At 44.1% G+C, this 10148-nt stretch overlaps 1 long non-coding RNA gene across 1 annotated transcript; it reads right to left on the bottom strand.

Annotated features, from left to right (window-relative positions):
* Positions 1-406: 406 nt before the first annotated feature.
* On the bottom strand, positions 407-6600 carry LOC122681149. The gene is made up of 3 exons (XR_006336885.1): positions 5398-6600; positions 5055-5114; positions 407-912 (listed from the first exon to the last, which is right to left on the bottom strand). It is a non-coding gene; the product is annotated as an uncharacterized LOC122681149 (long non-coding RNA).
* Between the last annotated feature and the right edge of the window lie 3548 nt (positions 6601-10148).

Genomic DNA, 10148 nt, shown 5'->3' with positions numbered 1-10148 from the left:
ATTCGCCAAAAATTGATTTTAGGCTTCCGAGGCTACATGAGAGTAAATTAGGGAGGCTTGTGCCCTCATGTCCAGGGTCATGTGGGCAGCGTAGCAGCCAGGGCTCATGGTTCGAAACCCTAAAGCCATGCACACAGGGCTAAATGCTCAATGCTGACTCCCTGAAACTGTGAACAAGGCCATTATTTCTCAGGGACCATAAAATGCAACTTCGATCTAGGATTCTTAGACTTCCTGGAAAACGTTCCCAGTGCACAGCTGTATTTTTAGCAGAGATGATTAACACATTGGTAAATTGTCCTGTATAGTCAATTTATGAAGAAACTGCTTTCAGGAACTAAAAGTATGACATTGTCAGAGTCTAAAAAAAAAAAAAAAATACAACATCAGGACAAGGAGGCTAACATTGAAAGAAATAATGTCTTTATTATCTTGGTAAAATATACATAACATAAACTTTATCATTTTAATCAATTTTAAGTGTGCACTCAGTGGCATTAAGTTAATTCACATTGTTGTAAACCATCACCACCGTCATCACTAGAACTTTCTCAGCTTCCCGAACTGAAAGTCTGTCCCTATTATTCAACAACTCCATGTTTCCCCTTATCCCCAGACCCTGGCCCCTACCATGCTACTTTCTGTCTCTATTACTTGATTCCTCTAGGGACGTTATGTAATGATTCCTCATGGATTCATACGGTATTTGTCTTTTTGTGACTGGCTTTTTTCACTTAACATAAAGTCTTCATCTGTGTTGTAACATGTGTCAGAATTTCCTTCTTTTTCAAAGTCAAATAATATTCCACTGTGTCTATCCAGTTTTGCTTCTCTATTCATCTGCTAGTAGACATTGGGTGGCTTCCATGTTTTAGCAGGCTTCCCTTGTGGCTCAGTCAGTAAAGAATCTGCCTGCAATTCAGGAGACACAAGAGACTCGAGTTCAATCCCTGGGTTGGAAAGATCCCCTGGAGAAGGAAATGGCAACCCACTGCAATATTCTTGTTTGGGAAATCCCATGGACAGAGGAGCCTGATGGGCTACGGTCCATGGGATTGGAAGAGTTGGACACGGCTTAGCCACTAAACCACCACCAGTACCATGTTTTAGCTATTGTGAGTAATGCTATGAACATGGGTGTGCAAATATCTGCTTGAGTCTCTGCTTAACATTGTTTTGGATAAATACCCGTAAGAGGACTTGCTGGATCATATAGCAATTGTATATTTAATTTTTGAGAAGCTATCATTCTGTTTTTATGGTGACTGTACTGTTTTCATGCCCACCAGAAGAGTACGACTGTTCCAATCTCCACATCTTCACAACACTTGTTATTTTCTGTTGTAAGTTTTTTTTTTGTTTGTTTGTTTTGTTTTGTTTTTGGTAATAGCCATTCTGACATGTGTAAGTGGTATCTTACTGTGGGTTCGATTTGCATTTCCCCAGTGATTAGCAATGTCCAGCTTCTCTTCATGGTCTTTTTGGCCACTTGTGTATCTATTTTAGAGAAATGCCATCAGCTCCTTCTCCCACTTTTTATTTGGATTTATTTTTTGCGTTGAGTTAGTAATGTTAATCTCTTAACATACATCGAGACCCTATGGTAACATTCCAAATATTCACTCATGAAAGGTTTTTATTTAAAGATGTCTCTAAGGGGATTCCCTGGGAGTCCAGTGGTTAGGACTCTGTGCTCCCACTGCAGGGGGTATGGATGGGATCGCTGGTTGGAAAGGCAAGATCCCACATGCCACACAGCATGGCCCAAAATTAAATAAATAAAATTTTAATAAAATAAAAATGTCTCCAAAAAAAATCTCAGCTGTGAATTATGAAAGCTTACCTTTATCCAGGGAGAATTATGAAACCTCAAGCAAGTTCACATGAGGTAATGTAACATTCAGTCCATTAAATGCTTAATTCCCTGTGTATAAGGTCAAACCTATTAAACAATTTTTTTGTGACTAGAAATGCTCCTTTTTGCAATACAGTCAAGACAGGGACATTTCTACAGAGGTCTCTCCTGATTTCTCACAAAGGAATTGTGAGGAAGGAGTTCACAATTCACAAAGGAACTCACAAAGGAATTCTAGCACACTTTCTAGAGCAAAACCTGGCTGATTTCTTCCTAATTATTCTCATCACGGTGCGTCTACCCAGCAGACCCATGGCACCATGCTGGAGACAGCTCACGCTGCTTCATGGAGTCTGTCACACGAGCCACACACGCCCACCCAGGTGGGAAGCGACAGGATGGGCACGGAGCCTGGCCACCTGGGAGGAGGTCCTCTGCCCCACCCCCACCTCATCACAGCGCAGACCCCAGTACTGACGCTGCGCTTGTCATTCCTGCCCCTCCCAGCTCAGGAAGGGCCACCCCGTCCTGTCTTCAAAAGCAGGTTAAATGTTTGAGAAAAAGGCCAGGGTTTTCCAGAGAAGCAGAACCAAAGAGAACCAACAGAATAAAAAAATATATATATATATATATATACATATATATATATATGAGAGAGAGAGAGAGAGAGAGAGAGAAATTTATTTCAAGAAATTGGCTCATGTGATTGTGGAGACTTGGTAAACCCCCTCAGGATGGGGGAGGCCAGTGCACTGGAGGCCAGGGCAGCTGGAACTCAAGGATGTCTGCTGGACAATTCCTTCTTGGTCCAGGGAGCTCAGTCACTGCTCTATCCAGGCCTTCAACTGATTGGACAAGACCCACCACATTTGGGTGGGGGGCACCTGCTTTACTCAGGGTCTGACCATTTCAACAATACCCTCACCCATAAACAGTTTCACAGAAACATCAAGAACAGTGTTTGAGCACATTTCTGGGGCACATTTATTCCATCTGTCACAGAAAATGTGACAGATGGAATAAACCATCATAGCCGGATAGAACAGTTTCATGAGAGAAATCACCTGCAAGAAGGGGAAAATGGAACGTAAAAGCAATAGCCATACAAACATGGACACGCTGAGTTCTCTTTATTTATTCACCTATTTCTGTGACCTCTGGTTTTCTTAGATGGACTGAATGACCACAAGGAAACAAGGAGGCAGGCATTTGAAAGGAAAGAAAGACTCGGGGTTGAGAACCACCCAAAGCCACATCCTCCAAAGTGTGAACCAAGTTGTTTTTCCATCTCGGAAATGTGTCTTCCCCCCACCCACCTCTAATGTAATTTTCCATAGACTCAGGAAGGCAGAATGAGGAAGAGAAGACAGCCCTGGCCCCTCATTCCAGTTGTGTGGGAGGAGACAGGAGAGAAACTCAGTTCTGTTCCTGAGTGCACTGAGAAGCTGTGTGAGGACAGGAGGAACTGAGTGGTCCAGGACTGAAGGAGATGCTCCCCCAGCACAAGACGAGGATGCCCATCTGACTTAGCACTCATTCTCTGTGCAGCATCACTGACGGAGCAGGCGGGGTGCAGGCAGGGCAGGGAGCGAGGGGGCATTGCTCATATGACTCACCTCAGCCACAGAATCCACACAGTAAACCCGCATCTCACCTGTGTAAAACCTGGAAATGAGAGAAAGTAATACCCTGCCCCTCTATGGGGTGGGGCTGCCCAGAGCTGGCCAGGCTGTTCCTCTGGATGCATATCTTGGGTGCAAAGACACCCAAGCTCAGCTATTAATATATCTCACTTGAATATTTACTTTTTAAATTTCTTTCATTCTCCATCAACTGCTCTAGCAGGAGAGGAAAATAAGAACTTAAAGTAAAAAACGTAAAGCAAAAAAAAAAAGCAAGGAAATTGGGTATGAACCAACCTTTCAGAGCCTTGTAGATTTTGTGTGGACCTAAGTTACCTACATGGGCTTCCCAGGTGGCGCTGTGGTAAAGAACACGCCTGCCAGTGCAGAAGACATGAGATGCAGGTTAGATTCCTAGGTTGAGAAGATCTCTTGGAGGAAGGCATGGCAGCCCACTCCAGGATTCTTGCTTAGAGAATCCCACGGACAGAGGAGCCTGGTGCGCTACAGTCCATGGGGTCGCACAGAGTCAGACATGACTGAAGCGACTCAGCACACTCACTCCTACACACCTCACAATGAGCAGAGTTACACCCCTGCCCTGATCCCTGGAGCCTGTGAGCGTGAACCTAATGGCAGAAAGGACTGCATCAGTATGATCGTATTAAGGGTGGTGAGAAGGCGAGGTTGTCCTGAGAAGCAGTGTGACCACAGGGGCCCTTGTGGGAGAGAAACCAGACAGAAGGGGCTACATCCCGGCTTTGGAGAGAGAGGGGGCCAGAGCGGAGGGGAACAGGAAGGACCAGGTTCTCCAGGAGAACCCTCAGCAGGAACCCTCAGCAGGAACCAGCCCTGCCAAGCCCTTGGTTTTAGCCCCAAGAGACCCACTCTGGATGTCTAATCCCAGAACTGCAAGACTGAAATGTGTGCTGTTTGGGTTTTTTAATATTTGTTTATTTTTATTTATTTGGCTGTGCCGGGTCTTAGCTGTGGCATGTGGGATCTAGTTCCCTGAACAGGAATCAGGCCCCCTGCATTGGAAGTGCAGAGTTTTAGCCACTGGACCACCAGGAAGTCCTTTTGTGCTGTTTTGAGCCACTGAGTTTGTGGTCATTTGTTACACTAGCAAATAGGAAACTGAGGCTCCTCTGTCCATGGGGTTCTCCAGGCAAGAATCCTAGAGTGGGTGGTCATGCCCTCCTCCAGAGGTAGCATGCTCACTCACTCACCTGAGACCAGGGAGGAGTTAAATAGATTCCCACAATCATCTGGGCAAAACACTAGACCAGAGCGAGGACTATGAGCACCTTGGAGCAAAACTGGTGGGGACCTCCAACCACAGCAAGTGCTGGAGTGACCTCGGGCTGGGAGTAGACTGGACATGGTCCTAGCTCCACCAGCTGGGATGTCACCCTACCTGTAATACCTGTGTTTACCTGCCTCACTCCCACCTGAGAGGCAATATTGTACTGCAGTTGACATGACCAATCCGGGGCCAGATCTGAACCCCAGATGCAGTTCTTCTAGCTGTGCAACCTAGAGGTTTGTTACATAACCTCTCTGTGCCATGATTTCACCTTCTGCAAAATGAGGAAATCACTGTGATCTGTTGTAGGGTCCAGTTCTTAGCCAAGTACCTGCAAGTACAAGACAGAAGACCTGTGGGAGCTGGGTTTTATGATGACTGAGATGATGACAGAAATGTTTCAAAGAAAAGCAGTGCTGTATTGATTTAGGATCTGCTGTAAGCATTGAATGAAATCAAAGGACAACTTCTCTATTTTCAAAACCAAAGTTCACTCTTTTTTGTGATTAGAGCCTAACATTCTGGTTTCATTTCTGATAAAGAGCATGATTTACTGCATGACCTATTTTGTATATGTGTGTGACTCAGTTAAACAATCTCAAGAAGAAACTTACCAGGCATCTGATTGCTTCCAAATCTCTCTTCCCAGGAACAGATTTACTGAAGATGCAAAGACAAGTTTCCTTTTCTATCAGTCCTCCAGGACTGGGGATGTGGCCAAAGGCATCCTGGAAGCTTCTACCTCGCAGGCACTGGAAACAAAATGCAGAGTGAATGTGACACTCCTCAGAGCAGTGGCTTCTCTCAAAGGAGCATCTATGACCCCAGTTAGGAGCTCCCCATGTCCAAACTACACCATCCTACCATCCCACCCCCAACAAGGACCCAGGAGGGGCCGGGGTCAAAAATAGTTGCAATAAAGGAAACAAAGATTTTCTTCTTGCTATCAGATCTTAGTTGGCTCTACACTGCCACTGTATTACATTTAAAGTATAAAAATGGTAAATTATTAGAGTCGATCCAAAAAGAACTCCCTTCACATGCTTGCCATTAAGCCAGACACCTAAGGTTTAACGGGCTTCACTGTTACATTAGAACATCAGATAATACCAGTGAACAACAGTGACTCAGAACACCAACATTTAAATAATTTAAAACCTAAGGGATTGCTTACAGAAGGGATAATGGTATCGATTCTTTATAGACATGAAAGAACTGCTTCTTGACTTAAAACATAATCTACTGCTTTGACTCCCTTGGCGTCTTAACCATCAACTTTAAGTTTGAGAAGAAACAAGGACACTTACCTTACTGATTAGTTTAGAGGGACAATTCAAATTACTGAGCGCACATCTTGTGGTTTGTACCAAAAAGCTTAAGACACAACTGATAAACCATTAGTACCTAAAACTCTGTGCTGGGTGACAGTAGAAAATCAAGTTTGCAATGGCCCTGACCTTGGAAAGCAACTTACAAACTAGTATCAAATATGACATGTACATGTTACAAAGTAGAATATAAAGTATAACACCGAAAATGGTGCATAGATGTGAATGTAGTTCAGGAGGGAAAAAATGGAGGTTAAGGGGGGACTTATTAGACTTATGTTAACTTCTAGGACTCAAGATGCAGTGTACTTTCCTTTGAACCTGTGAAAAGATAAATTTTCTGCATCAATAGTGTGTTATTCCACAAATACCTTGGAATGTACTTTGAACTTGATCAAGAATATGGGACTTCCCTGATGGTACAGTGGGTGAACATCTACCTGCCAATGCAGAGGCCGCAGGTTCAATCTCTGGTCCAGGAAGATCCCACGTGCCGCGGAGCAACTAAGCCTGTTCACCACAGCCCATGTGCTACAGCTACTGAAGCCTGCGTGCCTAGACACGTGCTCCACAGCAAAAAAAGCCTCTGCAAGGAGAAGCCCGTGCACTGCAACTAGAAAGGAGACCCTGTTCTCTGCAACTAGATAAAACCCATGTACAGCAAAGAAGACCCAGTGTAACCAGAAATAAATACATATATACATAAATTAAAAAGTAAAGGGACTGAACTTAAAAAAAAAAAAAAGGATGTATCTTGGGAGGAAGAGGAGACCATCAATATGGTACCACTCCTGCTCACCCACAACTGAGAGGCCTGGTGCCCAGTGATGCTGCCTTTGTAATATACAGAGGCTGGTGGACTGGAAGGATGGAGATTCTGTGGCTTAATTATTTGTGTGCACAGAGGTGGTTTCCAGAATTCTTTGTTATTAGCTGTACTTTTCTCTATGCTTTTATGTCTTGCTGTTAATATTTAATCAATTGTTATTAATAGCTCCTTCTAAAAGACTACAAAAGCCCAAGTGCCAGGCTGGCTGGTTAGTGCCCTATCTCTAATTAAGTCAGTAGCTCAGTGGGTTGGCTTATTCTTGCCTCATAGATAAGAAGACACCGAGCAAAGGCTCACCTTGCTAGCAAGTGGCTCAGCTAGATGCCAACCAAAGTCTGACTCCAAAGCCCAAGCTCGTTATCTGTGAATTATTGTTATATTTAAAGGTGCGTTACTGTGTGAGGAGGGCCTCGAGAGCAGCGGCAGAGCGTGTGGCTGGTGCTCGGGCCACACTGCCCGCACCCGCCCGTCCCGGCGGTGGTCTTGAGCAAGGTCACTGATGTCAGTCAGTGCCCTTGCCCGGTTAACGGGAATGAACAGGACGTTGAAAGGTTATGAGGATGGTCACAGGAATCAGACATGCCTAAAGGGCTTGGTTAGCACTTGGCGCCGAGCCCTAGGATCACTGGGAAACTGTTCAGCTTGATGCACCCATTGCCAAAGACACGCTCAAGTTGACAGCCTGTGACAGACCCAGCCCCGCTGTGCTGAGCTTCTTCAACAAAAGCTCCCCAATGGGGGCAATGCTAATCTGACTTGTATCGTATTAGTATCTGCACAGTATTTGTTGGCTGTGATTTATAAGCATAACCAACATGGGAGGGGGAAGAAAGGTTGCCAAAGACTAAGCCCATGAGTTTGTTGTCTACCCTCAATGATGGATGCAGCCCATGTCTCGAAGGGTTGCAGTGAAAAGGAAAAAAGAGGAATGAGTCTTTCTTTCCTGAAAACAAAGAAAATAAAGAGGACAGTGAGCAGGCCTGATCACTCTACGTTTTACTTTAACTGATCCTCATCTGTTGTCTGTAACTAAGTTTGCTACCGTCCTTTAGCTCTATGTTAATTACATCCTGTATCTGGTGCTCACCTTTCCAGCTCTCTTCAAAGACCACCAGTGGTAGTTCTTCTCTATTTGCATTACAGAAAGAGGGAAGCAGTGTAATGGACCCAGTTACTGGGGTTACCTGACATCAGCCCATGATCTTTTTTTTTTAAACAACACAAGAGAAGAATATAAGGTCCTTACACCTTTCTTCCTCATCCCCTCCCCCTGACTGTGAGCCCTCATCTTATGTAATCCCCCAGCCTCCTCATGGTAAGGGGTGAGGGGGGAAGGGGGGAAGGGGGGGCAGTTGAGGCACGAACTTGCTGCATGTCCCGCCTCTGTCGGCCGAGTATTAAAACCACCCTTTTCTTTCCTCCGAACTCTGTTTCCATAATTTTTTTATTCGGCTTCAGTGGGCAAAGAAAGCCAAGATAGGGCACAGCAACACCAGCACAGCGTGGCGCCCTTGTGAAGACACTTTTAAGCGTACAAATACTGTCCTGGGTCAAATAAGTAGAACAGGTACTTAGGAAAAAAATCTCAAAGATCTCAAGATCAAATATATGAGGCATTAATTCTTGTTCCACAGAGTAGAAAAAAATAAGACACAGTAACGAGTTGTAGTTGCAAGTTCCTCTTTGTTACTGGATAATTTTAAAATAGCTTTGTTTGTTTTGATAAGAGAGTTTGAGGAACCCCGAGGCAACAAGTGAGTCAAAATGACCCTTTCCTCCAAGGAGTCCTTTGTGTATAACTCGGAATTCCATTCGGTCACTGTGACTAAAAGAGGTGAACCTGAGAACGAGACCTTTCAGTGTGGACATTCTTACTTCCCCATCTGAAAAAGTTAAAAAACTTGAAATCCATAAATCACAAAATTCCCAATGTTTTCAATGATCACATCAGAACCCAATCACTCCTGTAACCATTGGACTAATTGTTCCTAAGCCTTGGGGTGTTCTCTGTGTGTAGTTTTAAGTCAAGTCTTTCTTTTAGGAATCTTTCCCCTCTTCCCATTTTAATATTTAATGAATCAATTTTTCTATAAACATGGGAGCTTCACATGAGGGAGAGCTCAGCTCCAAGAGGCATTCATCATGACTCAGCATCATCTTAAAAGAGACTGCTCAGAGGACTCAGAGCCATAATTAATTCATGTCTCTCCAAGGCAAATACTGCCTTCATTAGGCCCAGAGAAACACTTAGGGCTGAGTAATGATGCAGCATGTACACACTGCTGTATTTTAAATGGGTAACCAACGCGGACCTTCCGTGTACCACAGGGAACCCTGCTCGGTGTTATGTGGCAGCCTGGATGGGAGGGGAGTTTGGGAGAGAACAGATACATGTGTATGTATGGCTGAGTCCCTTCGTGTTCACCTGAAACTATCACAACATCGTTAATTGGCTATACCCCAATACAAAATAGAAAGTTTTCTTCTTTTAAAAAAAAAAGAAGAACACAGTATATTTATATAACACAACAGTATCAGTCTGAAACCACCGTCCTGAAGCCCAGATTCTGCGCAGGGGGATTGTTAGCACATGTTCTAACATTCCTTAGCACCAGATTCTTCATTGCCAACAGCCAGTGTCAACCCAGGACATCTAGAGCAGTTTATTTTAAGTGGAAGTTCCTGAAAACAAAAAGCAGCAAATTATTCATAATATTCAGTGGAATATGAACATAGAGACATGAAAGGGACTTTAGTTCTAGTCACTCACAACTTCTCAATAATTGATGATCACCTTTATCTTCCATTATTCAGGAACATTCTCTCCTGGTCAAGGACCTGGATCCCACTTAATTCTCAGACCCCATTACACTGAGATGTCTACTTCCCCTTCCAAGGCTTCTATTCCAAAGTGTAGTCTGTGCCTATAAACTTGTCCAAAGTACAGTTTGCGTATCCAGTTGATTTATGCTAAACTGTGCTTCTCTCTGGCACGTTCTGGCTGACTTGGCTCATGGCTTACAGGAATGATGCAGCTCTCATCCGAGTGTGTCTTCTCTCCCTGTAGGAGGATTTGTTTTCCTCTTTCTGCTATGGCAACGGGGGTGGGGTTTTAAGCTCATTTTATTAGGAAACCACTTTTTACTTAGAAAAGGGATTGAGAATGAGTCCTTTGTTCAAGTAGCACTGTGACATGTCCTGGCTTCCC

This window comes from Cervus elaphus, chromosome 23 (assembly GCF_910594005.1).
Source record: "Cervus elaphus chromosome 23, mCerEla1.1, whole genome shotgun sequence".
Lineage (NCBI taxonomy): Eukaryota > Metazoa > Chordata > Mammalia > Artiodactyla > Cervidae > Cervus > Cervus elaphus.
The sequence above is the reverse complement of the archived record's forward strand: the minus strand, read 5'-3'. Positions and strand labels throughout refer to the sequence as shown.